Here is a 7,551-nt window from a genome sequence, read left to right as displayed (position 1 = left end):
GAGGAGCTTACCCCTCATCAATTATTTGGTTACCCTAAGTACAGTTCGTACAAGAAAGGCAGATTAAATGTTCTACCTTTTTTTAACATTGTCTCAAAACAGACCAAATTAGAAAGCTAAAACTGCTGCCTGTCCATTCTCCATCTTTTCCAAGCCAAATCAAAATTACATGACATCATTTGTGTTACTAGACTGAACCGTATTTAGCTGAATCTTCACGATGAAAGGAATCCAAGAGGCATTATATAGGCTGTTTTTCTGAAAATAATTATTTCTCAAATGTACATTACATTGCAGAATGACTCCTGTGGGCTAACTTAAAAATTTACAACTTTTTCCACTTCTCCTTAGCCTACCCTTAGACCTGTCCTCCCGAGCAAACCCGATTTCCAGTGGTCACTAGTGGGGTTGAGGATGGGCAGGGCTTAGCTTTAATTTGCTCATTTTATCTGAAGACTTAGAGAAGGTCTAACTATAGTAAATTTACTCAGAAATTGGAACATTCGTTTAAGTTGTGATGATTAGTACAGAGTTACCTTTTTTGTTTTGTTTTGTTTTTTGCGGTACGTGGGCCTCTCACTGTTGTGGCCTCTCCCGTTGCGGAGCACAGGCTCCGGACGCGCAGCGTCGGCAGCCATGGCTCACGCGCCCAGCCGCTCCGCGGCATGTGGGATCCTCCCGGACCGGGGCACGAACCCGCGTCCCCTGCATCGGCAGGCAGACTCTCAACCACTGCGCCACCAGGGAAGCCCCAGAGTTACCTTTTGAATCATGACATATTTTGAGTGAGAAGATATTTGCTATCTGAGTACTGGCCTTTGCTTCTATTTTCAAAGAGAGAAAAAATATTGTAGGCTGAAACTTGTTTCATCTTTGTTATGCCAGTCCCTCAAATTTGGATAATCGTAAACAGAATTTAGGGAAATACCATCTACATACCACATTACAGTTTTCAAGGCACTTTATACCCACTATTTTTATTGGTTCTCTGGCCAACTCTATAGGCAGGTGTGGATTGTCTCTGTTTTATAGTTTAAGAAACTCAGGCTCAGAATAAAGGGCTGATGATAGCCCATTTGGAGCCTTTGGGTGAATTAGAAAAAGTGACCCTTTAAGACACTTTACTACTACCTGCTAAAAATTATTTCAATGAATATACAAATCTACGGTGATTACAATTTGAGCAACACCAGCACCCCTAGTGTTGGTCCACTGCACAACAGTACCTGGTGGCCTTGCTGGAGAGGTTAAGTAATTTGCCAGAAATCAAAGGCCAGCAAGTGAAGGGGGTTGGGCTTAGAACCCGAGTCCTTGTCTCTTCCACTGTGTTCTGATGCCTCTCTGATTCCCTCTCTTTATGCACAGCTGACAATCTTAATCTGAAAGGAAGGATGAGGCCCTGTAGAAAAGAGTCGACTGATGGGGAGGAGCCCTCATGAACCCTTTGTTTCGGCCTCCCAATGTTCTGAGAGAGAAGGAGCCAGGTAACTGTTCCTAACTGCCGTTTCCCCACCATCTGGGCCATAGGAATCAGGAGAATCGAGGCCTAATAGCCAGGAGGCTCCAGCCAGAATCGCTTGGAGATCTGCTTTACGCACTTGAGCAGACAGGAGGACTTAAGACTTGGTCTGTTTGAATACTGTCCGGGGAGCCTTTTGTTCCTAAGAAACTAGATTCTGTTTTTTTTGTTGTTGTTGTTATTTTCTACTTTCTATGTGATCTCTACTAGGGATAGGCCACTTTATTTGCTTACCTTGGTTTTCTGAGCATACTTCCCAATGACACCTGGCCCAGTTTGACCTGTGTGCAGAAGCAGAGGCAGTGAAAACATCTTCAGACATTCTGTGCCCACACTCTCATCCTTGCAGAGCCAGCTGTCTTTTGTTTTGCTATTGGTCCTGACATCTGGGGTAACAGACTCTGTTCTTCATTGTTTTTGGATTACAGAAAGCTCCCTTTGGAGGGAGGGAGTCAGGGTTTTCATTCACCGTGGCAGTGACCCTTAAAAAAATCAGTGTATTCAAATGTGCCTAAAGGAATTGTTCACTAAATTAAGGACAGAAATACCTCTTGCTTTTAGATGAAAATGATTAGAGGTTCTTTGGAATCCAGAAGAATGTGGGAGAAAAAAATTGTAAATTTTCAATTGCTATAAGGTACTAAGGTATGAAATTAATTTGCTCTTCTGTTTATACATTTATTTTAAAAATATTAAGTACTTATTATATGTTAGAGGATCAACCCCTAGATTATCTTGATAGAGAAAGGAAATGTTCTGGAGAGATGGTGGGGAGTCATTCATAGGAATATAGCTAGAAGTTTCACTGGAGCAAATGGTAAAGTTGTTTGAGACCACTAGGTGGTGATATTACATTATGAAAACGATATTCTTCTAAGGCTGGAGGCCTCTGGTTGTTTCTGAGAGTGTCTGTATACACAGCCAAAGAGACTTCTTTGTGAGTAAATGGAGGAAAAGCTACATTTCACACTTTACATAAGTGATCTAATTTAAGTGCTCAAGGGGACTGGAAGCTCCTGGAGGGATTGGGCTCTGTCTGTTGTGTCATGCTTATAGCCCCATCTTATAGCTCCAGCGTGTAGGAGGCACTCAGTAAATGAATGAATGAATGAATGAATCAGTCTTTGAACAATTTAGATTCTCATTAGAAGAACCATTTCAAGAGTGTGGAAAATTCTGGAGCATGCACAGAGGCCTAGGATTTGGGGAAGTTGGGGGCTATTGATGGTCCTGACAGATCATCAGCTGGGCAGAGACTCAGGGAGGCAGCATTTGGGAAGGTAGAAGCATCAAAGGCTATCTGAGGCGCTTATATTGCTTTGTGTCTCCTAAATTTATCTTGATGAGATTTCCCCTGCTTCATATAGGGAGGGTATAAACTAACAAATTGGATTTTTTTCTTGCATCTGTATTACTTCTAATGATGGCTCTGCCTTGGAAAGGATCTCCAAAAATAACTTACTCTTCTGTGCCTCTCATTCATTGGTACAGTTGTTCATTCAGTAATTTATTTATTGTCATTCATTCGATCCACAAATATTAATTGAGCACCTCTTACGTGCAAAGCACTGGTCTAGGCTGTGTGATCATCTCTGACCTTTTCCTATCATGGCCCCTTTGAGTTCAGGGAATCACCAAATCCTATTAGCTATAGAATCCAAATTTATGCTCCTCTCTGTTCCTTCTGCTCTTACCCTAGTCCAGGCCTCCATCTTCTTTCATCTGGGTCACTGCATCAACCCCTGCTCCCATTCATTCTCCCGTCTTTCCAATGTGCAAATATGGTCATGTTACTCCTTTCCTTAAAACTCTCCCTTGGGGACTTCCCTGGTGGCACAGTGGTTAAGAATCCGCCTGCCAATGCAGGGGACACGGGTTCAATTCTTAGTCTGGGAAGATCCTACATGTTGTGGAGCAACTAAGCCCACGCACCACAACTACTGAGACTGCATGCCACAACTACTGAAGCCCACGCACCTAGAGCCTGTGCTCCACAACAAGAGAAGACTCCACAATGAGAAGCCCACGCACTGCAACAAAGAATAGCCCCCGCTCACCACAACTAGAGAAAGCCTGCGTGCGGCAACGAGGACCCAAAGCAGCCAAAAATAAATAAATAAAAAAAATAATTAAAAAAAAAAACTACCAAACAAAAAAACTCTTCCTTGCCCTCAGGGTCAAACCCAACCTCTTTTGCTTGTTTTACGAGCCTTACAAGACAGGGCTGTGACCTGGTTGGGCCCTACTTGTTTTACGTAGCCCCAATTCCCTCAACTCTCACCTCGTTCTGTGCGCTCCAGTCAGAGTTTTTCTTTTGGTTCTTTTAATAAGCCCTGTCCTCTCTTACCTTCAGACTTTTTCTTCCCCCATACTCTTCCTTTAACCGATCAGATTCTTTTCTTCCTCCTTCTGCCTGGCGACTTTCTACTCATTCTTTAGATCTCAGCTTGTGTGTTACTATTTTGGGGAGCTTTTTCTGAGCACTGTCGTGGTGAGGTTCCGCTCTTTCCCCTTTCCTCTCATACCCTTTCCTCACAGCTCACCCGTTGCCACCCTCCACTGCCAGACTCTCAGTTCTGTGACTGGCATCTGTCTTCACTGCGTATCTTTACCACCGGGTTGACTGCCTGGCACGTTGGAAATGCTCAATAACATGTACTGAATGAGTGAATGAATAAAAACACAGTGACAGGGGCTTCCCTGGTGGCGCAGTGGTTGAGAGTCTGCCTGCCAATGCAGGGGACACGGGTTCAAGCCCTGGTCTGGGAAGATCCCACGTGCCACGGAGCAGCTGGGCCCGTGAGCTACAAATACTGAGCTCTGCGCGTCTGGAGCCTGTGAGGCCCGCGACAGTGAGAGGCCCGCGCACCGCGATGAAGAGTGGCCCCCGCTTGCCACAACTAGAGAAAGCCCTCGCACAGAAACGAAGACCCAACACAGCCAAAAATAAATAAATGAATAAATAAATTTATAAAAAAAAAAAAAAAAAAAAAAAAAAAAAAAACACAGTGACATATCTCCCCCACTGGGGTACGTTTAATGCAGCAGTGTGAGCTGAGTGGTACAAAGAAGGAGCTATGGTGGTGAGAAGGAAGGGGTACTTTGGGTGCTACCATCTGAGGCTGAATTAAGTTTTGGCAAGTGGAGATGTTTGTGGAGGTGGCCTTTAGGTAGAGGGAAGTGGGAAAAGTTTGGGGGGTAGGCAAGGGGTGTAGCGTTCCTGTCTGGGAAGAGTGGAATGTAGGACTGGAGATAACTTGTGACTAGATAGTTTAGGGCCTTGAATGCCAGCCTGGAGAGAATGGACTCTCTGATAACACTGATGGCTTTTGCACAGAGGAGTGATAGAACTAAATTAGTGCTTTGGAAAATGTTAATCTAATGGCAGTGAAACAAGAATTGGAGAGAGACCAGCTCTGTGTCATAGGAGTCTGTCATAGAAGTCAAGATGGGAGGTGACCAGGGCCTGGATCATGTATGTGGCAGTAAGAATGGAGACAAAGGGAAGTTGTGCAGAGGAAGAATTAAGAAGCTGGAAAGTGGAAAGAAAGAGTGAGGGAGAGGGAGGAGTTGAATTTTCAGCCTGACAGTGAGGTGCTGGCATCAGAAATTGTGAAGTTAAAAGGAAGAACCAGTTGAAGGGAAGATAAAGGAATTCATTCATCAAACCTTTCAGTGGAGTTCTAGCTATCTATGCTTTTCACTTACGGAAATTCAGTCAGTGTGCGGGGCTAAAACATGAAGCCCAAGTGTGAGGGAGTGACAGACTATAATGCAGCTGGTGGGGGCTGTTCTGGCTCTGCACTCAGTGAAAATACATCCCGGAGGGAATGCAAGACAGAGAAGGTGAATTTGCTGTTCCCCTTTTGATTCACAATACCGTGTGCATTTTATGGGTGACTAAGGGCTTATTTGAGGGTAATTTTGACTATTCACAGTCTATGCTTTATATGCCGATTTAGATCTGAGTTCCCTGGCAAGATTTGCCTTTTTAAAATGTGTGCCAGACTAGGCTGGGCAGTAGCAGCTACTAAGAAGACACATCTCAGTCGCTGCATTAGAGTTGTTCACAGCTGGGTAGAAAGATACGAAAGCAGACAATTAGGGCTATAGTCTAGGTGAGCTGGCGGGGAGAGGGTGGGTGCAGAGAGGAAGGAGATTTTTGGTTCGTGTGTCAAAGCAGAGGTGGCCCTGGGCCTTGGTGTTGCAGAGTGATCCAGGAGTCATCATCAGAACAGGTAGCTGAGAGTAAAAATAGGAGTGGATGAGATCTCAGACGGGGAGAATATTGAGGAAGGAGGGAGTCTGAAGGGCACAACTGGGTAGCATACTCTCACTAGGAGGCAGGAAGAGCCATAAAATAGAGGAATTTTCAGAGAAGTGGGAGGAAAACTAAGGCAAGGAGGATGAGGACTGAGAAGAGGCAAATGATATTCAGAATATGGAAGTCAATGATGACCTCTGAGTGAACAGTTTCAGTAAGTGGTGGGAGCAGAAAAAGGAGTCCAAGAGTGATTGGTGAGAATCTGGAAGCAAAAGGAATACATGCCACTGTTCTCAGTTATAGTTCCAGTAAAACCAACCTAGATATATTCCCTAGTTCCCAAGGAAATTCCCTTGGAGAGTGTTTGGGATCTCTAGATGCCATGACCTCTGTCCCTGTATGATCTGCTACTGTCCACTGGAAGACAGTTCATCATCACATTACATTGATCCAGAAAAAGGCTTTGGTCTACATAAGCTTTATATTCAAGCTTGAGTGTCATCCATCTGAGCCACAGATCTCAGCTGTGGTTGTTGCATTTTATACTAAATATATCCATATTATTTTCTTCCATAAGTAGAATCCACATTCCCACCTGACTGCAAAAGCTAAGTTGCTAATAGCTTCCCTGGAGTTTGCTTCTTGCAGTTACCTCATCAGAATTTAGACAAGGCAACATGTAACAATTTATTTCAGGATGCAGGGAGTTCTGGGTGTTTTTTTAAATTTAATTTAATTTTTGGCTGCATTGGGTCTTCATTGCTGTGTGCAGGCTTTCTCTTGTTGCGTCGAGTGGGGCTACTCTTTGTTGCGGTGCGCAGGCTTCTCATTGCCGTGGCCTCTTGTTGTGGAGCACAGGCTCTAGGAGCGTGGGCTCAGTAGTTGTGGCATGTGGGCTCTAGAGTGCAGACTCAGTAGTTGTGGTGCATGGGCCCAGTTGCTCCGCAGCATATGGGATCTTCCTGGACCAGGGCTCGAACCCTTGTCCCCTGCATTGGCAGGTGGATTCTTAACCACTGTGCTACCAGGGAAGCCCTCTGGGTGTTTTTTTTTAGTTAATCATTTATTATCCTAGTTATAGTGTTCTTTTATTTTTTTTAATTTTTAAAAAATTCTTTATTTTTTGCAGCATAAGAACAGTAACGGTTTTGATTCACTTTATTTACTTTTTTAAACAACTTTGTTGGAGTATAATTGCTTTACAATGGTGTGTTAGTTTCTGCTGTATAACAAATTGAATCAGCTGTACATATACCCCCATAACTCCTCCCTCCCACCCTCCCTATCCCACTGCTCTAGGTGGACACAAAGCACCGAGCTGATCTCCCTGTGCTATGTGGCTGCTTCCCACTAGCTATCTGTTCTACATTTGGTAGTATATATATGTCAGTGCCACTCTCTCACTTCGTCCCAGCTTACCCTTCCCCCTCCCCGTGTCCTCAAGTCCATTCTCTACATCTGTGTCTTTATTACTGTCCTGCCCCTAGGTTCTTCAGGACCTTTTTTTTTTTTTTTTAGATTCCATATATATGTGTTAGCATACGGTATTTGTTTTTCTCTTTCTGACTTACTTCACTCTGTATGACAGTCTCTAGGTCCATCTATAGTGTTCTTTTAAAGAGATTTAAATAATAGGAAAAAACCCTTTTTTATATGTGCCCATATAGTTACCATTTCTGGTGTTCTCTTCATTCCTTTTGTAGATCAAGATTTCCATATGATATTGTTTTCCTCCTGCCTGGAAGACTTTAGCACCTCTTGTAGTACA

General features: G+C 43.8%; 1 protein-coding gene across 1 annotated transcript in view; it reads left to right on the top strand.

The window, feature by feature from the left end:
* Positions 1-1,378: 1,378 nt before the first annotated feature.
* The window catches only part of RGS3 (regulator of G protein signaling 3), a 145,050-nt gene continuing 138,877 nt past the window's right edge, over positions 1,379-7,551 (top strand). The window contains exon 1 of the mRNA XM_032634931.1: positions 1,379-1,484. The gene's annotated coding sequence lies outside the window, so the exon portion shown is untranslated. The remainder of the gene's footprint in view (positions 1,485-7,551) is intronic.

The sequence above is a fragment of the Phocoena sinus genome, chromosome 6, assembly GCF_008692025.1.
Source record: "Phocoena sinus isolate mPhoSin1 chromosome 6, mPhoSin1.pri, whole genome shotgun sequence".
Taxonomy (NCBI): Eukaryota; Metazoa; Chordata; class Mammalia; order Artiodactyla; family Phocoenidae; genus Phocoena; species Phocoena sinus.
The sequence above is the reverse complement of the archived record's forward strand: the minus strand, read 5'-3'. Positions and strand labels throughout refer to the sequence as shown.